This window comes from Jaculus jaculus, chromosome 7, assembly GCF_020740685.1.
Source record: "Jaculus jaculus isolate mJacJac1 chromosome 7, mJacJac1.mat.Y.cur, whole genome shotgun sequence".
In the NCBI taxonomy this organism is placed as follows: Eukaryota; Metazoa; Chordata; class Mammalia; order Rodentia; family Dipodidae; genus Jaculus; species Jaculus jaculus.
In genome coordinates this window covers 50,079,150-50,106,747 of record NC_059108.1, presented here as the reverse complement: position 1 = coordinate 50,106,747, position 27,598 = coordinate 50,079,150, and positions in this window count along the sequence as shown.

Below are 27,598 nucleotides of genomic sequence, written 5' to 3'. Positions count from 1 at the left end.
ACTGATCCATGAATAGAAGGCACACAGACCAGGAGATCTTCAGTGAGGTGTCTCGAGCTGATGCAGAGGAGCTGGCAAACACGTGAGTGTGTGTGACCATGCAAACATTGAATTAGCTGCCAGACAGAGCAAATGCCCTAAAACCAGGATGCATTTTAATATGCTTTTATTCTGAATATTTATTCATAGGTCAATTCTCATATTTCATTCATTAATGTGTTCATATTGCACCTGCTTTCTCTCCCTGAGGTGCTTTACATATCCAAATGAACAAATACAATTCATTCCAGGTTCCCTGGCAGTGTCCAAACTCCCACCCTCTGACATGCTCTTTCCCCTACAGCAGAGAATCCTGTTCCTTGGCTCTTCTCACTCCCCTACCAGTCTCATGTTCCCACCCTCAGCATTGCTCATGTAGCTCTTTATTTTGCCAACAATAGTCAAGCTGGAGATAATTTTTTTAATTTAAAATCCAAGTGTTAAAAAAGTTCTGTAAGGGCTGGAGAGATGGCTTAGTGGTTAAGCACTTGCCTGTGAAGCCTAAGGACCCCAGTTTGAGGCTCGATTCCCCAGGACCCACGTTAGCCAGATGCACAAGGGGCGCACGCATCTAGAGTTCGTTTGCATTGTCTGGAGGCCCTGGTGCACCTATTCTGTCTCTCAATCTCTCTCTCTCTCTCTCTCTCTCTCTCTCTCTCTCTCTCTGCCTCTTTCTCTCACTATCTGTCGCTCTCAAATAAATAAACAAAAATACCAAAAAAAATTTTTTTAAGTTCTGTCATATTCTCTCTCACGCGCAAATAAATAAAATAAAATGTTTTTAAAGTTCTATCAATTCAGCATAACTCATCATTTCTAAGGAGAAAATAATATAAGAGGGATATTAATTAAAAGTATAGTTTTTGTCGGGCATGATGGCACACACCTTTAATCCCAGCACTCAGGAGGCAGAGCCAGGAGAATCGCTGTGAGTTTGAGGCCAGTCTGAGACTGCATAGTGATTCCAGGTCAGCCTGGGCTAGAGAGAGACTCTACCTTGAAAAAACAAAAAACAGTGTAGTTTTTGACAAACTGTGATATTAATTTACATCTGCCTAATAACAATCAATGTTGGTGGTATTTTTTTTCTATGCTGATTGGTTATGGGAAGTATTCCTTTTCAAAATAATAGTTTGACTCATTTGTTAGGTCCATTTTAATTTGGGTTTTTCTTCTTTTCTTATTGATTTTTAGGAATTCTGAAAAATAAATTCTAGAGCTGAGGTAATAGCTCAGTTGGTAATGTCCCTGCCTTCTAAGCATGAGAAAGGATCTGAATTCATTCTCTAGAACCCACATAAAAATTCTGGGTGTGGTGGTATGCACTTAAAACCCCAGCCCTTGGAAGGCAGAGAAAAGAATGATCCCTAAGCCTCAGTGATGAGTTCCAGGCCAATGAGAAACCTTGCCTCGAAAAGGTGTATGTGCTCCTGAGGAATGACACCCAAGCTTGTCCTCTGACCTCCAAAAGTACATGCACATGTGCAAACACAAATGTGAGCATACATACATGCATGCATTAAAAAAGATCAAAATGGCCTGGAGAGATGGCTCAGTAGCTAAGGTGCTTGCCTACAAAGCCTAAGGACCCAGGTTCTATTCTCCAGAACCCACATGCACATGGTGGTGCGTGAGTCTGAAGTTTGTTTGCAGTGACTAGAGGCCCTGGCAAACCCATTCTGTACGTGTGTGTGTGTGTATGTGTGTTCCTTTCTCTTTCTCTCATAAATAAATAAGTATAAATTATTATTATTATTATTATTAATGTATTTCATATGGATACATCATGTGTTGGTACTTTTCCCTCATCCCTAGCCTCATTCCACTGGGGACACTCCTCAGTGGAGTTGCAGGTATTCCCCATGAGGTTGTGGTTTTATACATTGTGGGAGCAGCACTCAGGTTGTTTTGTTTTTGGTTTTGGTTTTGTTTTTTGTGGGGTGGGAAGCCTCTGGGCATGATGTCTAAACCTGTGGCTTTTACAGTCCTTCTGCCCCTTCTCCACAAAATTCCCTGAGCCATGGTGGGTGAGTTTTAAATCTACTTCAGTGATGAGCTCTTAGGAGCCTCTAGATCTCTGCTTTGCTAAGTGTGGGTATCCTCAGTGTCTGTCTCCTCCCTGGTGCTGATTATCAGGTTTACCTTGGAAGGAGCTCTCTTGCTTGTCTCCCCAGTTCCTCTGTGGTTTCATCTGTGGCTTCATCTGTGGCTTAGCTGAAGTGCAAGGGATGGTTTATTTGTTCTGGTCTCACTACCTTCTGAACAAGAAGAACAAGTTCTCCAAAAGAGAGTGAGTCCACGTAGTTTAAATGAGATTAGCATTGTTAATTTAGGGGGAATTTTATATATTTAACCCCTCTTTTATCCAAAGACTAGTGAGAGCTGGACATTGGAGAACATAATCTTTGTCTCCTTAGGGTTCTGATCTGGCTCCCAATTCCAGATATGGATTCCTTTACAGTGAGTGGATCTCTTAGCAAATTGGAAAGCTATTGTTTACCCACCAAGGCTGTGTGCCACTATTTCAGTGGCCTATGAATCCTGTCAGGGTGTTTGTTTCTGAGTAGCTTAGACCTCTGGTTGCTCAGACCATTCTTGGCCACTTTCCCCCAGCAGCTCATGTAAAAAATAAAATAAAGGTCATAATAAGTTCTTGATGCATTTATTGAATGCTCGGTCTATCACTGGCAGTATTATTTTAGAAGATGGTAGAAAATTTAGGAGGTGGGGCCTGCCTGGGAGAGTTAGGCTAGTGTGGGCATATGTTTTAAGATTTGACTTTGTCCCTGGTTTCTCTCTCTCTCTCTTTCCCTCTCTGCCTCCTTCTGTCCTTCCTCTCCATCTTTCTCCCTCCCTTCCTTCCTTTCTGCTGTAAGTTCCACCTTAAAGAACCAATCTCAACAGAACTAAGGACTATGGACTGAAATATCTGAAACTGTGAGACAAATAATTTCTCCCTTTCAGTTGTTGGTCTTTCAGACAGTTTGGTCATAGGTACAAAAACATAAAAAAATAAAATTAATACTGAGAAGTGCTATCATTGCTGTGACTAAACCATACCCATTGTTCTTTTGTCTTTGGAGCTCATTTTGTGGGAGGAATTTTGAAAATTTTACAAATTTTTTGTCTTGAGAATCCATAGAATACTGTAAGCAAAGTCTATTTCGCAACTCCATTGAGAGGTCAGAAAACAAGGATATTGATAAGAATATGGACAGTAGTTGACGGCTAACCTCAAAGATCATTTTAGGGTACAGAAATTTTTTCCTATTTTGATTGTGGTGGTAATTACATCAATGTACACACTTTAATCACAATTTGTTGGCGAGGGACCCGGCGGCCGCGGGCCCTCCTCCTTCAACGCCGTGCTCCCGCTTGTCCTCCCCCGCCTCCTCCTCCTCCCCTCACCAGGCCTCCACGAAGGCCTGACCTCCCGCGCCGCAGGGAGCACCCGGCAAGCCGGAGACTCTTCCCACCACCTCGGGTCGAAAATCCGATTTCAAGGCGTTTCCCGCTTGGAGCAAACGGAAAAAGGCCTGGGTTTGCGCTGGAGAACCTTAAGTATCAAAACAAACAAAAAAAAACTGGAAACTAATTCGAGCCTTACTCAAAGTCAGGATGGAACGGTTCGTCTCGTAATGGTTCTAAGACTGCTCTGCAGGTGCCGCCCTGGATCCAGTCACGGAATGTGGAGGCGAGCGTCGCGGAGACGAGGAAAACTGCCGCGCGTCCCGCAGTGTCCGAGCCCCGCCCGCAGGCCCGCCGAGAGAGACCTCGGGTCCAAGCCTCCTACCGGGACGGCGGGCTTTGAGGAGCGGCACTGAGGCGGAAGCCGCGGCGGCACCGCGTCTCCTCGGGGCTCAGGACCGCGCCCACAGAGAAGGTCGGTGTCGCCCGCCCGGACAGGGCTGACGGTCCAGCAGTGCGCGCTTTCCCGTCTGACCACGGGCAGACCGGAGCCTCCAGACCTAGGTCAGAGCAGCTCTGGAGACGTATCTGTGAAAATGAGAATCAGCTCCTCAGCTCACAAGATTGTCGACAAGGAGGTTATCACCACTGCGATCAAGATAAATAACGTGCAGTATTAAAGTTAATGTGTTGATTGTGTTCATTTTTATATTGATTTCATTTAAAATCATGTGATACAGAATAGTTTTGCAATGTGTATATAGTTGCAGGCAGAAAGAAAATAAGACCTCACTGCAAAACTATTAATTTTAGTCAGCAATGGTATAAAGCAAAACTTAGGTATAGAATGTACCTGATGGTGATCTTTAAAATGGATGGTTTTTCTCCTGAGCGTGTGCATCGAGGAATTGCCCTGCAGTTTTAGCCCATTGCCATGTATGACATTCTTTTGAGGTTACTTAGTTATTCGGATTGAAGAGTCTAGCCTAGGAAATTGAAGCTGCTGCTATGACATAGCACTCACAGTAACTTAAATGAATTACTTTGACTACAGGACCCTCTTTAAAATGGAACGGAAGGTAGAAAATGTTCATTTAGCTTGAGATCCATAAGGGAATGTACAAAAAGGTTCTTACAGCTTGAGATCCCTAGGAAAAAAATGACTTCATTTCAAACTGTTATATATATTTGACTTCACTATCCTTCACTTCCTGTCTCTCTTCCTCCCTTTTAAAGATGTACTGTTTTTAGTAGCAGCTTCGAGTGACTGAAAGACTAAATGGAGGATTTTGCAGTGACAAGATTTTAGTCTTACAATAAACACAAATTTTTGAACATGGCTTTCATATTAAGCATCATCTTGGATTTACAAACTTTTTCATGTCTTGGTGTTAAGTCTACGGGATTGATCTTTTAAATACTGCAATTGAATTTCCTCTGTACAGGGAATTAGTAGTTATTTTTTGGCCAACAGATCAAATGATAAAGATACTATCTAGACATCATTTTTCCATAAGATTTTTTTTTTAATTTTTATTTTATTTATTTATTTGAGAGCAACAGACACAGAGAGAAAGACAGATAGAGGGAGAGAGAGAGAATGGGCGCGCCAGGGCTTCCAGCCTCTGCAAACGAACTCCAGACGCGTGCGCCCCCTTGTGCATCTGGCTAACGTGGGACCTGGGGAACCGAGCCTCGAACCGGGGTCCTTAGGCTTCACAGGCAAGCGCTTAACCGCTAAGCCATCTCTCCAGCCCTTCCATAAGATTTTTGAAGGGTTTATTTAGGCAAATAGACTAAAAACAAAATTTACTTTCAATTTTATCTGCTTTGCCTCTGATGACAGAAAGTTTTTTAACTTGGACAAGTAAGCAGTTTTCTGGAAACTGGGGCAAGATTTTTTTTTTAATTTAATTTTTTTTAATTTAATTTATTAGTTTTCTTTTCATTAAATAGTTTGGTATCATTGTTCATTAAATTTAATTTCATTAAATATTAATTTAATATAAATTATATATAAATATAAATTTAATTTCATTAAATAGTTTGGTATCATTGTTTAGGCTCATCTGTGATCTACCCCCTCCCATTAGACCCTCCTTGTTAATGAAAATGGGTCGTGCATTGTGGAGTTAGCCCCCAGTTATTGGTATGATAAATGTCTCTGCAAATCATGACCCAACATGTGACTCTGACATTCTTTCCACCCCCTCTTCTGCAAGATTTCCCTGAGCCATGTTGGGTTCATTTTTGGTCTGCTTCAGTGCTGAGGTGTTGGGGGCCTCTGAGGCTCTGGCTCTCTGATTTGGTAGGAGTTGATTTTTCTCTGCGTTGATCTCCTTCCCCTTTGTGCTGGTATCCAGTTCACAGGAAAACATCACCCTTGCTTATTTCGCCAGTTGTCCTTAGTTTCAGTTGGGTGGGGCAAGATTTTTGTAGTATATTTTGTGCAGCCTAGTTGTTTGAGTCAGAAATAATCAGTTCTGGTTAAGGTCAGCCATGTCTAGTTTCTTAGAACCTCACTATACTATAAGGTTATCAAAGTTATTTAGCACAGATAAGACCTCTTCATCAGGGGGTTCAAATTTAAATAAGCAACTGATAAATAGAACTAGAGCTTTAATATTTTTAAAAATATATATTTAAAAACATTGGAGTTTATGTTTCTCTTACAAAGCAGTGGGATTTTATAACTTTATGTGACTTGGAATTATCTTTGATGTCATTGTGCCACAAATTTCCATTAAGTAAAAAGCTAACATTAGTAAGAATACTACAATTTGCATATTTAAGAAACAGTTGTCTATAGGGTCTTTTACAGACTGTAAACCCTAAGTCAGGCTATCAGAAAAAAATGACCATCTGCTTTTATATTTTTGTTTTCTGCTTTTAAAGCTTGATGCTACCAAAAAAAAAAAAATCACTTGTAAAAATTTGAAGTTTATGTTTTCCCCTGTTGGGCTATGTTCAAGCAGCCCCCACGATACCCGACACAGGCTGCAGCTGGTAAAGCACACGAGGCCACAGCTCACTGGGTTTGGTTTTCACTTCCTCAGGAAAGAATCACAGGAGACCATGTTTAAATGAAGATGGTAGGACACTGAAGAAGCTAAGGAAATAATTGAGTTTTATAGCACTATTTTCAGAGTAAAAAATAATCATTCTAGTTTTTCAGAATTCCATGTGATTTGAACTGTTCAGTATTGTCTGTATATTAATTAGTACTACCAACAAACATGGCAGAACAGCTGTTAGTCTAGTAAGGAGACTGATGATGCACTAGAAAGATAATTCGCATTTGAGTTCATTACTGACTTCATAGTCTATTCCTTTAGAAGTATTTTTCCAGGCTTGCAACTATTCCCACATATGAGTTTCCCCTTCTGTTAGGGGAAGCTAATGTTAATGTTCCTTTACTGATTATGAAACTTGTTCCCTGAAACTGGTTAAATTTGCTTAATAGTTAAGTGATTATATTAGCCTGCCCAAACAAAAATTTATGAGACCACAGTGTGTATATGATAACAAGAAAATGTCTAAGAGGCATGTGCTGCTTTGGAGGCAGAGAGAACATGTGTACAGAAGCGTTCAGTCTTAATATAGTGTTTAGTGTGATGCTATTCTTGGAAAAATAGCAGCCTTTTTGATAAGTTGTATGCATAACCATATGATATGTAATGTTTTATTTATAAGCTGCCTTCAACACATGCTTACCATTAGTGTTTTCTCAAAGTATAGGAGTATGTTTTCCAGAATTTCACTATATGCTTACATTAAATAGTTCTAGCTTGTTGAAATGTTGAACTTCTTGTGGGTTTCTTTTTAACTATGTGGAGCATATAGCAAGCCTGAAAGACATTGCAATCATTTTTTACAGGGTGAAAATTTAGAAAGATTGTGTATGAGAGCCTATATATTTTATCATTATCATCTTTGATTAGGGCTTTTTTATTGCTATTTAACAAATGCTACTTCCAGTTAATGACTGTGGCCCTACTGAATTTTAAGGGGCTGGAAAACTTTTAAAAAGTTTTACATCTGTTGCAGTCCGGTTAGCATTGCTGTTAGAAATCACCCAACCAAGAGCAGCTTCTGGGAAAAAGAGATTTATTTTGGCTTACGGGCTCAAGGGGAAGCTCCACGATGGCAGGGGCAAACGATGGCATGAGCAGAGGGTGGACATCACCCCCCTGGCCAACGTAAGGTGGAACACAGCAACAGGAGGGTGTGCCCAACACTGGCAAGGGGAAACTGGCTTTAATACCCATAAGCCGCCCCCAATGGTACACTCCCTCCAGGAGGCATTAATTCCCAAATCTCCATCAGCTGGGGAGCTAGCATTCAGAACACCTAAGTTTATGGGGGACACCTGAATCAAACCACCACATTCCGCCCCTGGCCCCCATAAACTGATTCCATACATGATGTAAAATACAATGCATTCAGTCTGACTTTAAAAGTCCCCATAGTTTTTTACCAATCCCAATGATGTTCATACATCCCCATAGTTCAAGATCTTTTAACTGAGCCATAATACCAAAATATAACCTCAAAAAACCCATAATGACACAGAATAAATATTCACACTGCAAAAGATGGCATTGGGCATAGCAAAGAAACATTCAACCAATACAAGATTTAAAACAACCAGGGCAAACATCAAACTCTGTAGCTTCAAGTCCAGCAACTCTAGCCAGTGACAAATCTTCAAGTCTGATAATTCTAACCAGCAACAAGTCTCTGGCATTCCAATTCCGCCCCTCCAGCTAGGCTACTCACAGTCCTGGAAAACTTCATCGGGGCCGGCAGCTCCTCGGCAGCCATCTCATGGTCCCAGCATCTCCACTGGGTCTCTACTGCAAGCCACGGTTCATCCTCATGGCTCCATGGGGTCTCTATGCAGGCAACCAACAAACCTGCTTCACACTTCCCATGGCCATTTCCAAAACACAAGACCGTGTTGCAAACTCAATGACCCTCTTTCCAGCATTACTTATACTCCACAATACCAGGTAGGGTGCCAATTTGTTAATCCAGGGGGGAATAAAGCAGACTTTGAAGAACAAGACACTCCTTGAGCACTCAGGCCCCTTCAAAAGAGTTGACATTCTTCTTGTTGCTCCAGCGCAGGTCAGCTAGCCCAGTCTCAAAGGTTGTAATCTCTCAGTTGCAGCTGAACGGGCAGCAGTTCACCCAAAGATTTTTCTTTCTGTGCCATATCCCTCTGCTCACACCAGTTCATTTCTACGCAAAGCAACCCTGCACAACTTCTTAGGACATGGGCACAAGAGTAAGCTTCTCACACAAACTGCTAGCCCAGTCCAGGCAAAAGCTCTTTCTCACCCTCATAAGCCAAACCTCACAGTCCATAGTTCTTACTGCCTTCAGGTCTTTCAGCTCTGACCAGGATAGACCATCAAGCTGTACTTACAGCACTGCAAGGCATCTCTTAGGCCAAGGTTTCAACTCCTTCCACATTCCTCTTGAAAATCAGCTACAAAAGGCTGAAGCCACATTGTCAGGTGTCTAGCAGCAACCCCACTCCTGGTACCACTATACTGTTGCAGTCCGGTTCGCAATGCTGTTAGAAATCACCCAACCAAGAGCAGCTTCTGGGAAAAAGAGATTTATTTTGGCTTACGGGCTCAAAGGGAAGCTCCACGATGGCAGGGGAAAACGATGGCATGAGCAGAGGGTGGACATCACCCCCCTGGCCAACGTAAGGTGGAACACAGCAACAGGAGGGTGTGCCCAACACTGGATAGGGGAAACTAGCTTTAATACCCATAAGCCGCCCCCAATGATACACTCCCTCCAGGAGGCATTAATTCCCAAATCTCCATCAGCTGGGGAGCTAGCATTCAGAACACCTAAGTTTATGGGGGACACCTGAATCAAACCACCACAACATCTTACTGTTGTAACCAGTTAAGTATCATCTTTGGATTGTCCTGAATTATTAATTGCATAGAAACTTTAGTAAGCATAGTTGGCAGGATTATTAATCTGAAACTTGCCTAAATTTGTATTTGAATGTTAATGGAAACACATATAAGCAAGATAAAATTTAAGGTGGCCTAAAAGAAAAGGATACTTAGCCTTTGTAAGGACTCTCCTTGTTTGACTTACCCCAATTTGCCAGTAAATGGGGACAGATCACCTTAAAACATGTTAACTTGGTCTATATTACATGGAAGATTTTGAAAATCTTAGCCTAAAAGATATTGCATTAACTTCTGGTCAGCACTGATTGAAATGTGACTAGTGAAGAGGCTATCCTAAAGCCTGATTTATCTCTACCCATGCTATCATAGGTTTCTGAGGTAAAAGCAGTCCTCACCTGGTGGTATTATACTCATATCCAGAATACTGTGTTAACTAAAAAATTGCTATGTTCCAAAAAAATATTGATGATTACACATGAATGATTATTTCTGTTATATGTAAAATTATGCCCCATTATATATGAGCTTTAAACATGTTCTTTTAATATTTACTGAACATTCTGCATTAAACACTGAATATTAAAATATAAATAGATGATGGGCTGGAGAGATGGCTTAGCGGTTAAGCGCTTGCCTGTGAAGCCTAAGGACCCCGGTTCGAGGCTCGGTTCCCCAGGTCCCACGTTAGCCAGATGCACAAGGGGGCGCACGTGTCTGGAGTTCATTTGCAGAGGCTGGAAGCCCTGGCGCGCCCATTCTCTCTCTCTCCCTCTATCTGTCTTTCTCTGTGTCTGTTGCTCTCAAATAAATAATTTTTTAAAAAAATTTAAAATATAAATAGATGATGAAAAAAGAATATGGACAGTAAATACTGTGTTCATGAGGTTTCAGATGAGAATAAGGATTCTATTGAGAATTTGACTAAAGGCATTTATAGTACAGTCTGACAAAAAACTTGTCTACATTCTGTCCATGCCCTGAGACTTTGTAGGAGGCTGAGTTCAAAGGGGATGTTTTTATTGTTCTGATAGAGGAAATGCCAAGTCAGTCCAGCATTCAGGCTGTGGAATGGTTATTACTAGCTGCTATTGCCAGGTTTACTGTAAAAATCAACAACAAAAACAGAAAGAAGACAAAGACCTTGTGATTTTGTCAGAAAACCAGTGAAAATTTTTGGCTAAGACATAAACTCTGAAGAAATTAACACATTTCAAAAGATATACATACTTTTCACTAAGATAAGAAAAAAGAGGTCAAGTGAGGGACTTACCATACCTTCACCATCAGAGAGAGGGAAGAGGAAAAGGGAGAAAGGCTTTCCCTCAAGAGAGAGCACCTCTAGGGAGCCCTATTCACACAGGGCCACAGTGGAAGTTGTTTACTCAGGATCTGTTTACCATTCTTAGCTACCCTTGTTCTCAGGGAACAATTCAGCCATGGCCCAAGTGAGCTTGGCTACCAATAAACTGGGTATAGACCTTGATGTCATTCATGTGATCCTAATTTTATAGGCAAGATAATGTGAGAATTATAGGATCACAAAACTTCTACACAGATTTCAAAAGCAGGCCCATGGGACTACAGTGTGTGGTAGGGCCAGTGTCCCTAGAGGCAGCCCAAGGGAGAGCATTTCATAAAGCTATCAGGATAAAGACTAAGCATCAGTAGAGAATTCTGGAGGCTAAAAATGCCAGAAACATGACATATCTTCAAAGGAAATCCTCAAACAATAAGTGGGACCCACCCAAGAGAGAAACTATGTGGGCTAAAAACATCCATGCCACAAGGGAAGGGCTTCACAAGCCATTAGATCTCACATCATAATCCCACATTCCCTGGACACCAAATATGGAGCCACAAGATTTATCATTTACCCTCCTGGGTTTCAGTCCCATGTTGATCTCATCATTCCTTTCTGTTCTATTCCTTTTTTGGAGTCAGAATGCTTCCGCTGTACCATTGAATTTCAGAAGTATGTAAAACTTTCCTTTTAGCTTTATAAAGGCTAAAAGGGATGTTGGAATTGTTAAGGAGTGTGGCAACTCTTGGATATTTCCTGGATATATTTCTATTATGAGATGGATAAGAGTCACTGGGGACCAAGATCAGAATGTTATGAAACCTACAAGGTTTCCTAAAAGAAAAGATTTCTGTCAAAGTGCTTGATTACACACCAAAGGTTAGTATTAAGACCCTACTGCTGAAGACACCTTATGTGGTTGACACATAAAATGGACAGCATGGCTGGAAGCTGGAAGAGAGTCAGTCCCCAGACAGTCATCGTGTCTACTGCCAGAAGGTGCTACATGGGCGACTGGGGGAAATGACCAATATTTGTCCAAGCAACTCATGGTCTAACCTATTTAGCAGCAAATAACCTGTTGTGATGCCCACACAAGTGCAATAGTGGTGCACAGCCATGGTGGGGAACCAACTGCTCTTGATTTGGCTAACTAATCCCCTCAGTGGTAAGGGACCCATAGCTGGAGCTGGGAAACAAGTCAGAACCATATCCAAACATAAGCCCACTCTCCATTATCAAGCTACCATCAATCATGGACTACAAGAGGGCCTACACCTATTAAATTCTCTATATAAAAAATAGTAAGGGTTATCTCATTTGTCCTGATCCATTGGAGAATCTGCTTCTCTTTTTCAGATAGATGTAAATCCTAAGGAAAGAGCCAACCCATCATACCTCAAAAGGACCCCGGCTGAAACTATGAAAAATTGGCGAAACAAGCAAGGGTGCTATTTTCCTGGTGAACCGGGTACCAGCACGAGGGGGAAGGAGATCAACACAGAGAAAAATCAACTCCTACCAATTCAGAGAGCCAGTGACCCAGAGGCCCCCAACACCTCATCACTGAAGCAGACCAAAAATGAACCCAACATGGCTCAGGGAAATTTTGTGGAAGAGGGGGGCGGAAAGAATGTCAGAGCCACATGTTGGGTCATGATATGCACAGACACGTATCTTACCCATAACTATGGGCTAACTCCACATTGCATCACCCATATACCTCAACAAGGAGGGGCTAGGGGGAGGGGGTAGGTCATGGATGAGCCTAATAATGTTAACAAACTGACTGTATTTGCTGAATTCAAAACTAATTAATAAAAACAAATTTTAATGTTATGGCTTAAATCTGAAATTTCCTTCATAGGCTCATGTGGTTGAATATTTGTTCCCTGGATGGTTGCACTATTTTAGAAAGTGCTAGGGCATAAACCCTAGGTGAAGGATAGTCAATAGGGTTGTAAACAAGAAGTTTCTATCACTTTCTACCTCTCTGCTTCTTATATGATATCAGCAGGCCCTGACACATGTTCTCACTGCCGTAATCTTCGGCCTCAGTACATACCAGGAACCAACAAAGCCAAGATGTTTGGAGTAAAAGCTCAAACTACAAGTAAAAGTACCTTCTATTCCTAGTTTGCTGGATATTGAACATTTTTTGTGTGAATTGGTGCTAAATTGTATCAAATGCAATGTATTTATTGAGATGATCATATTTTTTCTATTTTATCCTATTGAAATTCTGACATAATTCCATTACAGCCAGAGGACATATTATGTGTGATTTTGTTTATTTATTTATTTATTTACTTACTTATTTTGTTTTGTTTTTGTTTTTGTTTTTCAAGGTAGGGTGTCACTCTAGCCCAGGCTAACCTGGAATTCACTATGGAGTCACAGGGTGGCCTCAAACTCACAGCAAAACTCCTACCTCTGCCTCCCAAGTGCTGAGATTAAAGGCATGTGCCACCACGCCTGGCATGATATTTTATTTTTGAAATTTGTTGAGCATGCTTTCTGGCCCAACCCATAGTCAATGCCTCATGTGCACCTGAAAGGGTATCTCCACTGTCACTTAGTACCACGTTCAATTTCTGCAGTTAGGGAAACTGTGGATCATGTTGCTTACATTTTCTATATACTTACTAGTGTTTGTTAACCACCAAATATTTAGAAATGAAGAAATAAAAAGCCAATTGAGGGGCTGGGGAAATGGCTTAGTGGTTAAAGTGTTTGCCTGCAAAGCTTAGGAACCCCAGTTCAATTCCCCATGACCCACATAAGCCAAATGCACAAGAAGGCACATGTGTCTGGAGTTCATTTGCAGTGGCTAGAGGCCCTGGAGTGCCCATTCTCTCTTTCTCTCTATCTGCCTCTTCCTCTCTCTCTCTCTCTCAAATAAATAAATAAAATATTTTTAAAAATGAATAAAAGGTTAATTGGCAGAGCAAAAATAAGAAAAGGCCTTAAATGTAGTATTATTTTATCTTCTCTTTTTTTGACTCATTTAATGCTCTGTAACATCTCCATGTAACAGGGCTTCTCAACTGGAGATACTTAGCACTATGTGGAGATATTTTAGGCTGGCCCATCTTGGGGTAATATGACTGGGATTTAGTGAGCAAAATCCAGGGATGCTGATAACATCCTACAATACACAGGATAGTTGGTTCCTGCTGATGATGAATTCTCTGGCCCAAGATGTCAGTAGTGCTGAGTTGAAACAACATCTTGTCCCCAAATTTACTTGATTAATATTGATTGTTTTTATTTGGTGGTATGTTATAACTTTCTTACTCTTTATGACTTTCAGCTTTTCATGTGTCCATACAATGCTTGTCTTTGTAAAGTAGAGCATATGTGGAGTTTTGCACGTTCATTATAAACACCAATAAATTTGTGTTCAAATCTCCCTTACTTTTATTATTGTCTTCTTGGACCAATTATTTATACTTTTATTATTTATTATTTATACTTTTCCTCTTCTATTATCTTTCTTGTGGTAATTCAGGGATTTTTTTAGTTACTTCTCCATTAATGTTCATACATTCTTTCTTTCCTTCCCTTCCACCTTTTTTTCTCTTCTTCTCTTCTATTTCCAGGGCTGGGACCAAGCCCTGGGCCTTGTGCTTATGAGTTTCTTCTTTTGTTGCTTTCCTCGTGAGTTTATGAAAATTCTGAATTAGCTTATCTTTAAATATTACTTCTGACCCATTGGTCTCATTTTCTCTTTCTGGAGCTTTTTACCTATTATAGTCAGTGTTTTTACCTATATAGACCTTTTTACCTACTATAGTCAATGTTTTTACCTATATAGGCCTTTTTACCTATTATAGTCAGTGTTGCTGGTAAAGTCCAACAGAGTCCCATGTATTCTAGGTAAATGCTCTACAATTAAGCTATACACACAACCATATATACATGTGTGATTTTTTTTTTTACTGTACTGTTTTCTCTCTGTGAATCAGTCTTGACTTTGGTCTTGGTCAGGCTTCCAGTTCAGTAATCCTTTCATAGAGTTATAACCTGTTATAAAGTCATCCATTGGATGAAAAAATTCATTTGGAGGAATTTCAGTTATATAATTAATATTTAATTTATTCTTATGGATCCTTGTTCTTCTGTAAAACTCTTTCATTGTTGTTTTTATCCTGTTGAGCACATTAATCACAACTATTTTTAAGTAGGCCGCATCTGAGAACCCCAATATCTGAATCACTTGTGGATTTGTTTGGTTATTTGCTTGTTTTGTCAATTTTTTTCCTGACTTTTGTTTTGTTTTTGTGGTAGTTACCTAGTTGCTAGCACAAAGCACCTGAACAAAAGCAGCTGATGGGAGGAAAGTTGATTATTTTGGCTTACAATCTCAAGTGGAAGCCCCATGATGATAGGGGAAAGAGGGTAGAGCAGAGGCTACATCATGACCTTGCCACAGCAGATGGAAACAGCAGCAGCAGAGTGAGCCAAACTAACACTGGCAAGCTAGGGCTAATAAACCATCCAGGTTCACTCCACCAACACACTTTTCCAGCAAGGCTCCACCTCCCAAAGTACCATCAGCTGGGAACCAAACGTTCAAAACACATGAGTTTATAGGGGCACCTCACTCAAGCCATCAGTTTTATTGTTTTTGTTGTTGTTGTTGCTTGTTTGTTTTGTTTTGTTTCTGCCAATTGTGAATGGGGCATAGAATCTGTACCAAAGTGTACAGTGAAGTACTCATTGGGCTAGGAGTTCAGGTTCCCATGGCAACTACAGCTTGACAAAAGCCATGGATTATAGACATTTGCCACTGCATCTGTTATTTTACCTTTTGGTTTTAGTTTTGGTTATCTGGTCCTATTTCTTATTATGCCTAGTAATTTTTTAATGTGTAAAACATCATCTCACCGGGTTTCTGTCAAAGCACTTGGATGCCTACCTGAGGCAAAAGCTAAGAACCTATTGCTGAAGACGCCATATGCTGCCGATGCAGAGCATGGAGAGACCGGGCTAGAATACAAAAGAGAGCCATTCCCAGAGAGTTAGCCTGTTTAGTGCTGGAAAGTGCTACATGAACTACTGGGGGAAATTGGCCAACAACAATCTGAGTTCTAAGCTACTCAGAAGCAAACATCCTGACAGGATGCACATGCCAGTGCAATAGTGGCACAGAGCCCCAGGTTGGCTAAGAGATCCACTCAGTGTAAAGGAACCCATATCTGGAATTGGGAACCAGATCAGAACCCTATGGAGACAAAGACTATATTCTCCAGTGTCAAGCTCTCAATAGTCTTTGGGTAAAAGAAGGGTTAAATATATCAAATTCCCCTAAATTACAATGCTTATTTCTTTTAAACTATGCTGACTCACTCTCCACTGGAAAATCTGTTCTTCTTCTTCAGAAGGTAGCAAGACCCAAGCAGATAAAACACCCTCACACTTCAGCCAAGCCACAGATGGAAACCACAGAGGAATTGGGGAGACAAGACAGCCATTTTCAAGGAAAACCTGATAATCAGCACCAGGGTGAAGGAGACAGATGCTGAAGATATCCACACTTACCAAAGCAGAGATCCACAGGCTCCTAAGAGCTCATCACTGAAGTAGATTTAAAACCCACCCAAAATACCTCAGGGAATTTTGCAGAGGAGGGGGCAGAAAGAGACATCATGCCCAGAGAAATTCCCACCTCACACAAAAAATAAAACTGACTACTGCTCCCACAAAGCATATCCCACAACCCCATGGGGAATACCTATAACCCCACTAAGGAGGGCCCCCACCAGAATGGGGGCAGAGGCAAGGGAAAAGGGAACTAACACATGATGTACCCATATAAAAATATGTTAATTTAAAAAAAGACATCATCTCTGTAGGTAAATTTTCAGAGAAGATTTATTTCTACCTCCTGAAAGACAGATTAAGAGGTAGAAGATGGGACTGGGCATGGGGCACATGCCTTTAATCCCAGCACTCAGGAGGCTGAGGTAGGAGGATGGCATCGAGTTTGAGGCCACTCTGAGACTACATAGTGAATTCCAGGTCAGACTGGGCTAGGGTGAGACAGAGGTAGCAGACCATCTGGCCTTGGTTTACCTTACTCCTTATGCTTAGCTTCTCAGCAGTATCAACTGAAAACTCAACATTTTAAATTTTTTATTTTTATTTGTTTATTTGCAAATAGATCAAGAGAGCATTAGAATTAATAGGCATGTCAGGCCCTCTAGCTACTGCAAACAGACTCCAGATGCATGTGACACCCTAGGCATCTGGCTTCACATGGGTAGTGGGGAATCAAACCTGGGTCATTAAAGCAAGTGCCCTAACTGCTGAGCCATCTCTCCAGCCTAAAACCTCACTCTGTACTAGAGCTCCCACTTGGACTCTAATCAAGTTTCTCAGAAGCCTCTTGCAGAAACTTCCTGTGAGGATAGCAGTATCTCATCCCACAGGGGTACTTCTTAGACTGTGAAGTGACTGATGCAAGCAACATTCTGCACTCATGATTCTACAGCATTTTTCTTCTCGCCCTGGCTTCCCTGCCAGCTCTAGATAACTCAGAAGCCTGTAACTCTGGTATTTCACTCCCAGCCCACTGAGTCCGCACCACACACTTTGGGTTCAGATCCTATGCTTGCTCCACAAACAGCAAATTCCCCCAAAGTAAAATTTGACAGTGAATGTAGGGCTCCATGCATAGTACATTTTCCTTGCCTGAGACCTTGACTTTTCCAGGCCTGGCTGCTTTAATGTCCCTTTGTTGTTTATAAACATCTGCTTTATAGTTAGTGAGAAGGTTTATATATAGCTGGAGGGTTTCTATATAGCAAAAGGGTTAGTCTGATGCCAGATATTCAATCTTAATGAAAATCAGGACTAGTAATTACCTTTCAATAGCCTACAAGCAATACTAAGAACTAATTGGATTAACTAAATTATCTGGTTAATTAGTCTAATAACTACCTTGAATTTCCATAGCACCACTCTTTCAGGTATTCTAAAGTACTTTCCTACATTTACAAAAGACCATTACTAGTTCTCTCAGCTCTAGTTTGTAAGTTTTAAATTGGTGTAAGGAATAAAATAAATTCATAGGTGTATAATTTCCAGAGAAATAGGGTAAAAATTATATTAGCATGCCATTTTTCCACCATTAACAAAGTGGTTTGAAATCCCAAGGAATATACTCTCCATAAACAGGTGTGGCTTGTGCTGAGCATGTAACTCTCCATCACCTTCAGTGCTGGACAGGGAGATGCACAGTCCATAGTCTATGTGAAGGGCCAGCTTGATACTTCATTAAGCAGAGTCAATGGACAGGGATCAAACCCTCAAAGTTTTTAAAAGCATAATTCCAATGAACTTATTTTCCATAAGACTTATAAGACAACAATTACTTCAGTGTGACTAAGAATTAAGTTTCTCCTGTAAGTAACATAACAGCATTATAAGTCATTGCTGATCCTGCAGGCTTACAGCAGTGGTAGCCTTTGAAGTAATCCTTTACTCTGGAGATTTTCTCATGCCTCCTCTCCATAATTAGCATAAAACCTGTATTTCTTACAAATTCATTCCAAAAAGGCATATTCAATTTATAAAAAGAATCTGAAGATTAAAAAAAAAAAAAGAACTAAATAGGGAGAAATTCTACTAAATAAGCCAATAAGAACCATAGTGCTGGACCTTAACTCTAAATCATAGCAGGTTGTTATAAATGAAGCACAAAGTACCTAGTAAATACTTGAAGATATTGACTTCTTGCACCCTACAGTGAGTTTTCAGTATGACTTTGATAGTTTTGGGGTATCTCGTCTTAATACCTTGACACAGAAGGATATGACATAGCACTTCAGAGCACTTCTCTGGGATTTCAATAAAGAAACACCTCTAACCAAATGAGAGCAAGTGGGCCTCATAAGCCCCTTACTTGTGACTTGAGAGTTAATAAATGGGGCTACCATCTTTATAGCCAACTTTTATCCTAAATTAATGTGACCCTGTGTAGAGCTGACAGCTCCAAGTGAATTCATGAAGAGTGTAAGCCCAGCTAGAAGGAGACCCACAGAGCAAACATTAGCTGACACCAGTGCAGAGGTACAATAAAAAAGTGTGTTTCTTTCAAGACACAGGGTGCTTATATAGCCAGTGCACACCCACAGCAGCACTCCACATAATGAAGAATCGTGGTTATATAACAGCAACTATGTTTTATGCTCAGCTGGAAGTCAAGCCTATTTTAGGTAGATGCTTCTACAGATACTAACTGGATTTCCAACTTTTTTCAAAAGCTATGAAAAATATGGCTATGTTCATTTTATGAATCAGCAAGCACACAGAAATCAAATAATTATATAATTATTCAGTAAGTCCAACAGCATGTCCACTTCAGCTAGAAAAAGTGTCTAGGTATCCCCACCACCAATTCAATGACTATTGGTTAGTGTTGACTTCCTGTTTGTCATTACTCCACCTATAGTTTATTTCATAGACCAAATTCTAACTATTAGACTATTTCTAGTATAGCTATCCTACACAGTTACATTGTTCTTATGTTGTATATTAATTACATGTAGCACAATTCTTTTTGCATTATTTTATTTTATATATGTTATAACAGGATATACTTGTATGACCCCTCACCCCATCTCCCATTACCCTGGGAGCCCTCCTCAGTGGGGTTATGGTATTCACTGTGGAGTCATAAAGGCCTCAGTAGGTCCCTGTGGGGTAGCAGAAGGAACATGCTTCAGGGTATTTCTACACACCCTGTGGCTCTTACAATCTTTCTGCCCCCTCTTCTGCAATGTTTCATGAGCCATAAAAAGGTCGTTGGCAGTCTGATTTAGCATTGAGTTTTTTGTAGCCTCTGTATTTCTGCTTTTGTAGATTTTGATTTATTACCATGTCTGTCACCATCACCCTGGAGCTGACTCTCAGGCTAGCAGTAAGAACAGTATTCATGTTGTTGTTTCTCTGCATATTTCTCCTGGGCCTTGGCAGATAGCACAATGCTTGTATATACCACTACTCATTTGTGGTGTCACACTTAGAAATAAGCAATAATAAATATAGAGATGGCTCTGTAAATAAAGCATTTGCCATGCACACATAAGTACTGAAGTTTGAATCTCCAGAACCCACATGTGGTGGTTTGATTAAGGTGCCCCCCCATAAACTTAGGTGTTCTGAATGCTAGGTCCTCAGCTGGGGGCAATTTGGGAATTGTTGCCTCCTGGAGGCAGTGTATTGTTGGGGATGGGCTTATGGATGATATAGCCAGCTTCCTCTTGTCAGTGTTTGGCACACTCTCCTATTGCTGTGATTGCTGATATTGGCCAGGAAGTGATGTCCACCCTCTGCTCATGCCATCGTTTTCCCCTGCCGTCATGGAGCTTCCCCTCAATTCTGTAAGGCAAAATAAACACTTGTATTCCCACAAGCTGCTCTTGGTTGAGTATTTTCTGCCAGCAATGAAAACCTGACTGCAATATCACATAAAAGCCAGACATTGTGGCTCGGTTCTGTAATCCTAATACCCCTAGGGCAAGAAGAGAGGTGAAGAGAGGATAGATACTCTCACAGAGGTTCACAAGTCAGCTAGGCTGATGAACATAGCTGGAAATAACTACAGATCCTGCCTTGAACAAGGTAGAAAACAAAAAAATTAATACTCAAAGTTGTCTTCTGAGCTCTACATGCACATCACACACAAGTGCCCACACTCATGGACACATGTGCAACACACACACATACACACACACACACATGATCTCTCACATATAAAAAAAAAAACAAGAGAAATAAGCAATAAGGAAAAATAATGTGAGGACTAGGGAAATGGAGGGCTTCTTTCATTCTTGCATTTATACCTTCAGAAATAGTTCTCACCTTGTTGAATGTTTCTACTTCTATTCTGCATGATAAAGGCTATGGAAAGATGAGTGACAGGGCAGTTGACACAACAGTAAGAGCAACTGGACTCCAAACACCTGCATATTCATTAAGGTTAAAGAATCCAAAGGAGAAATTTCAGAAATTGAGTATTATCTGAGTTGGTACAATGAATAAATTGAATTCTTGCCATTTCTTTACACCAATATCTTAATTTCCTATTTTCCATAGTGATGGAAGACTCACAGAAGATGGTGCAAGATAATTCCTACTGGTTTCATCTGTCCAAATTCAATTACGCATTTGGTTCACAGCAGACAATATGCTGAACTTCCTTCAAAACCTTGAAACTGTCTCACCAGCCTCAGGGTAAAAGGGAATCATGTCAGTAGCAACCAAACTGCCAGAAGGAGCAGCTCAACTGTTTCCCAACATCCAGTCAACATCTGGCAGGTGCCTAGTGGCTGGACAAGCAAGTGTACCTGCTGCAAAAGATGTGAGAGATGGATAAGGTAAGCACATGTCCCATGTTGGAATGTTGCTTTGTTTTGCACATTTGAGCCGACAGTTACCTCCTTACATTTCTACAGCCTTTATCTATGTAATGTTTGGCAGAACACATGGCACCAACTATCACTCCAAAGGTGCATTGGTCAGCTCCCGTGGGCTGGGCAGACCACTTGTGGAGTTTCTGACCTGCTCCAAGCACCCTTCAGAGAGGAAGCATTTAAGGTCCCTCTGGCTCTTTTCCCATTCCACTGGTTCATCCCTTCCAAGAGGACTTTGTACTGGACACACTGCTCACCTCCCTCTACCACTGCTCAGGTTGCATTCAAAATCAGAAAAACCCAAGAAATATATTCACAGATGTTCCCTTGTTTATTTGTTGACTCTGTGTACTTGTTTGCCCTAATTTGTTTTTGTCTACCTTGGGACTTCCCATTTTAATTTCCCTTTCTCTGTTAACCCTCTTTGTGGAGCAGCGGTCTGTTAAGCTGTGAGAGGCACATGCCAAATTTAAAAAAAAAAAAAAACACAGAACTGCAGATTGTTTTAAGCATGGGCTGCCCCTGTGGGCCTGAAGGCCTTGCTTGAAGCCTGCACCTGCTTCTCCTCCTGAGACATGGGTCTCCTGATCTTTATCCCTTGCCTTTAAGCTGCCTGATTCCTATTATCCAAAGTCAAACAGCGTTCTCTGCATTCACGCCTCCAGTGCTTGGCATGAAATTAATAAGCCTGGCTGGTATATTTCCCTGGAAGCCTGCCACTCTTTAACAGTGGTGTTAGATTAAAAATTTTGGCATGGTTAATGAACAGGGAAAAGCTGAAGCCAAGTTTCATGTAGCAATGCAAAGATTTGGGGTTTCTGAAAAGAATACCAACTCTCCTCCTATTTTCTGAACGTCATCCTAATTACAGGATCAGATAACAAACACAACCAGTCAGTCAGCACTAGAAGAAATAGCATATTTCCAAGTTCTACCCATAGTTAGATTTTATCACCGTCTTTTCAGTCACATGGCCTTCTGTTAGACTGGGCCATCTAAAATTTTAATGATTCCTATCTGTGCTGTGAACCGGCCTCCGTCATCCCAGACCACTAGGAGAGGAGTACTGTAAATGAGTTTCAGGCTAAAACTTGATCCTCTTGAAGTGAAAGTCCATCCAGCAGGACATGATCTGGGGCATGTTAAAGTACACTGGCTAATGGGTAGAGTTATGCATTCATCTACAGCCAGACTCTGGATCACAGAAGCACCACCTCTCTACCACAGGAAAAATATGTGCTACCCAGATCCTCCAGTGCGTTTTCATCCCTCCTGAACACTGCGGGGAGCAATAAAAAATTAGGCTTCTCTAGGTGGCACAAAATGAGTGGTACTCACAACCCACCACTGGGTAAGTTTGGGTTTTTAGGGGTGTGGCAAAACCTAGACAAAGCCTCATACTCCCCCCGCCTTGCAGGGCTGTGGTGGTTTTAATAGATGGCCCCCAATATATTCAGTTGTTTATTTGTTTGTAGATTGCATCTGCAGTCACCTGGCTGGAGGTAGTGTCACTGGGTGGCTCTTAAGGTGTGGTGGTGGGTTTCAGATTTCAATCTAAAGATATGCAAAGTGTACCTAGCTTGAGTTGCTGAAGAGTGCTGTGCTGTTTGGCTTTTGGCTTTGGGCTTGTGCTTCTCTCTCTCTCTCTGCTTGAACCTGTGAAGGCAGGCCAGCTTCTTCTGCCATTATGGAACTTCCCCTGGATCTGTAAGCTTCAGTAAATATCCCTTCCTCCATAACTGTGTCTGGTCTGAAAGTTCATCTCAGCGAACCTGAAGCTGTCTGCTACAAGGGCCATCTCAAAGAAATAAGTTTTTGCTTTCATTTCCCAAATTGTGAGGTAGTAATAAGAAAAGCCTTCATGGGCACAGAGCCATTTGGTTGCTCGTTTCAGTAGCATCATCACTTAGGTAAGTGACTGAGGTTCTTCATTAGGGCACGGCGATTGGAGAAATGGCCTGAGACTTCTGCTTTGAGTGAAAGTGGCCCGAACCAAGCAGACTGCTCAGAAGTCTACTGGTGGGAACCCCACCCCCAAACGGCTGGCCTCCAAAGCTGCCAGGAAAGCACCCTCTGCTGGTGGGGAGAAGAAGCCTCGTGCTACAGGCTGGGACTGTGGCGCTTCCAGAGATCCGGCGTTACCAGAAGTCCAGCCGGCTGCTCATCCAAAGCTGCCCTTCCAGAGGCTGGTGAGAAAGATCGCCCAGGACTTCAAAACCGACATGAGGTTTCAGAGAGGGGCCATCTCTGCGTTCTAGGAGGCCAGTGTGGCGTACCTGGTGGGTTTGTTTGAAGACACTAATCTGTGTGCCATCCACGCCAAGGGAGTTACCATCATGCCCAAAGACATCCAAATGGATCACCGGATACGTAGAGAGAGCTTAAGTGAAGGCAGTTTCATGGCGTTTTGTTGTAAATTCTGTAAAATATGTTGGTGTAATTTGTGACTTTTTTGTAAGAAATTGTTTATAATATGTTGCATTTGTACTTAAGTCATTGCATCTTTCACTCAGGATGAATGCTAAAAGTGACTGTTCGCAGACCTCAATGACGTGAGCACTGTGGCTCAGGAGTATGCAGAAGGGATGGGTGATATTTCTTGCTTCTCATGATGCATGTTTCTGTATGTTTATGAGTTGTTAGGTAGCTATTAAGGTACTGGAATTGATAAATAAATGTGTACAGGGACCTTTTGTAATAAAACTGGTTATGACTTGATCCAAGTATTTAACAATTGGGGCTATTAAGTCTGACCATACATCACTGTGCTAGAATGTGGGCTTTTTCAAGGGTTGAAGATGCAAATCTTAACTGCAGTGTAACTTAAAGTTTCCTAAATAAAATAAAAAAGAAAAGAAAGTAAACCTAGCAGCTATAAAATATGTGCATTTATACTAGCCATTTTATATATTGTAGTGTCTGTATTTTTAAATTAAATGTTTTACATCCACAAGTGGTGGGGAGTCTTGTCATTAAGGTGTGTACAATTTAGAATCCAGTTGGTTTTACTCTAATTTGACTGCACTTGTTTTCATAGCAGCAAAATGCTATGTGTATTATACCTTACATAAGTCCTCATTCTACCACATGGTAACTAACCCTCTATCTGATAATGCATACACTAATGGGGGAATTTTATTTATAAGGGTTCTGGGATAAATAAGTTAGTCACACCAGCATCTGTTACTAATATTCTAAACTAGTTGGTGCAGCTTTTCATTGTGTTGTTGTCTCATAGCTAGGTTTGAGGGGTTTTGTTTATTTTTTCCCCCTTTATAAGGAATTCACAGGAGAACTTGTGGAGTTTTAGTGTGAATGTGTTGGAGAGGAGTGTAGCTCCAGGTTATTGGACCTCTGCCACGTAAGATGGTATGGAGTCAGGGTTATATCTGGTTACTGTCCTGGGGAAATTCCTTTTATAGAGATGGCCTTCCAAGTAGTCTTTAAATTTATCCTACTGAAGTTTTTAGGTCAATTATGTATGTTGACTAAATTTACAAATAAACTTGTTTATCCAACTAAAAAGAAAAAGAAAAGGCTTCATATCAATGACACCAACATCACTCAAAAGTCCACTTCCAACTGGAAAGAGGTCACCCAGATACAGATGCATGGAAATTGTGTCACCTCCACTTACACTGCCTAATGTGACAGTCTTTCTGGCACAGATAGCCCATCCAGTCAATGTCTTGATAGAGAAATATAAATGGTGAGTGTCCATTCCAGGGCTAAAATAGGAAGTATGAGTAACATTCCATTAGAATGAGGCAAAAGGCTTTTTTAAAGCACATGATGGTTTCATGAGGAGAAAAGAGTTGATTCTTGGTAGAGGCAAGTCAATTTCATAACAGCCCATCACACTAGGCATCTACTGTATTCATAATTTCAGGATACTCCAAAGCTTTTTCTTTTTCTCAATATAAAGAAAACATAAGGAGATCAAAGCTCCCAGACCAACTTGTTCTCTGCCTGTAAGACAAATAAGTTAAATATATTTGCAAATGTCAACTTCCTCTTGCTGCTTCTTAAATCAGGTCAGTGACTCTGTTTTGGAAACAGAAGTATGATGACTCACAGATACATACTTGGCTCATTACCCAGGCTTAAATAACAAAGCAACTCAATTTTACATACACTGGAGTTTTCTTCCTATGGTCTACATCCTTAGTACATGGTTTCACTATGACCATTTGCATTCATGGCCTGGACTCAGTAGCTTAAGTTCTCAGGGTAGAGGCTTATTGCTCAAGCCTTGATTAACATTGGTCCAGCCCACAGCAGCTAGTGTAATCCTTAGATCTTAGAAGACTACTAGGAGCAGCAGCCAGTGTTACAACCCCTCAAACATTGGATGTCAGGACCATTGGCCCACATCAGTGAGTCATGTTGGGCCTTGGACCTTGTGAACCTTGGCTCTCAAGGTTTGGCAGCTCTCTGGAACATTTCCAAGAACCAGGGCTTGTTATCTCATCTTCAACTCTTCACATCCTTCTTTCTGCTTTACATAGTGCTGTCTCTGTGCCTTACCTTATTAGCTCTATTCTAGCATCTTTTGTCATCCCAGCTGCTCTTGCTATGTAGTTTCTGCTCCTGGAGTGTTCTGGAACTCATAGCCACCTTTTCACCACTACTGTTGTGGCTGCTGTTATTACTACTGTTATCACTATTGCTGCTGCTACCACTGCTGTAATTGCTATGGAAAAGACTGTTTGGAAAATTCTTTTATTAGGCTTTATGTCATAACACCAGAGGCAGCACACAAAACAGAATCTCCCAGCTGACTTGAGAAATGTAGGGAGTAGCCTGGCAATATAGCTAGAAGGGGATTATGGCATGGGTGTAACGTGCAATTACAAGACTCCTATTTGCACCAATCACAGAATAACTTCTGGTGTTAGGCAGGACAAGCCACCACCATCTTTTGCAGTGTGAATGTTTATTCTGTTCCATTATGGGTTTTTTGAGGTTATTTTTTGATGTTATGGCTCAGTTAAAAGACCTTGGATTATGAGGATTATGAACATCATTAGGATTGATAAAAACTAGGGGGACTTTTGAAGATAGATTGAATGCATTGCATTTTACATCATGGATGGTTAGTTTATGGGGACCAGGGGCAGAATGTGGTGGTTTGATTCAGGTGTCCCCCACAAACTTAGATGTTCTGAATGGTAGGTTCCCAGCTGCTGGAGATTTGAGAATTAACACCTTCAGGAAGTAGTATATTGCTGGGGGCAGGCTTATGAGTGTTAAAGCCAGTGTCCCCTTGCCAGTGCCTAGCATATTCTCCTGTTACTGTTGTCCACCTGATCTTGGCCAGGGCATGATGTCCACCCTCTGCTCATGCCATTGTTTTCCCTGCCATCATAGAGCTTCTCCCTTGAACCCATAAGCCAAAATAAACCTCTTTTTTCCTCACAAGCTACTCTTGGTTGGGTTATATCTACCAGCAATGTGAACCTGACTGCAACAGGAGCATTACAAGGAAAGACCAGACCATGTCCTGCAGGGCAAACACTACATTCTGCAACTCCATATTGGGTATTTGGGATTCATAATGGAATCATTGGGTTTAAAAACACTTGAGTAGCCTCCTTCTTCCAGCTCTTTTGCCTGTACACGCATTGCCTCTTTATCTGGTCAGATCCACTCCAAGAGTACAGCTTTTCTCAGCATCTCCCATATGTTGGGATCCCTATTGCAATTGAGGGTTAATCTTCACAGATTCACACAAGGGCCTCTCAAGGCTCCTTGCATGATTCCAATCCTGCCTCACACGGTTTAGTTTCAGCAGCTGTCTGAGCCATGGAGCAGGATGCCATGGTCCCCTCAGTCTTGTCCCTTTAAGCCCATACAGTCAGTACTATGTGGATGATATTCCAGTTTTGCAGCTAGCTCTGGATGGACCTGACCCCTCTATACCAAAACTATAATGGCATTTATGCACCTTGGTTGATGATTCTGTGAAAACACTTGCCTAGACAGTTGTTTTAAAGCAAGGAATCCCTTCTGTTCCAGACTTTGCTTGGGCTTTCTCTTTTCAGAAGCTTCATTCTCACAAGTTAGAGCCTTCAGCGGGTGTAGTCTTGTCCTCAGGTACCTTCCTGTTGTCCCAGTTTGAAGAGTGAGGGTTCTCTTTCATTACCTCAATCTCTTTAACAATTAAAGATGCTTTGTTGACATAGTCTCCTTGTCTAGAACTTTAAATTGCCTTACAAACCTTTCCTATCCAAATTTCACATTTTCCTATCTTTTTTGCTCTCTTTTACTTATCTTGGGCTCCAATTTTCATCTTCAAATCTAACAATATCAGACCAACTGTATCACTGCTTTTTCTCTCTTCTATCCACCCCTTCCACATATAAGGACTCAAGATTGCCTAGATAATCCAATATCATCTTCCCACTCCAATGCCAACTTATTAGCAAACTTAATTTATATGCAACTTAAAATCCCTTGGCCATAATCACAAGTTCCAGAGATTA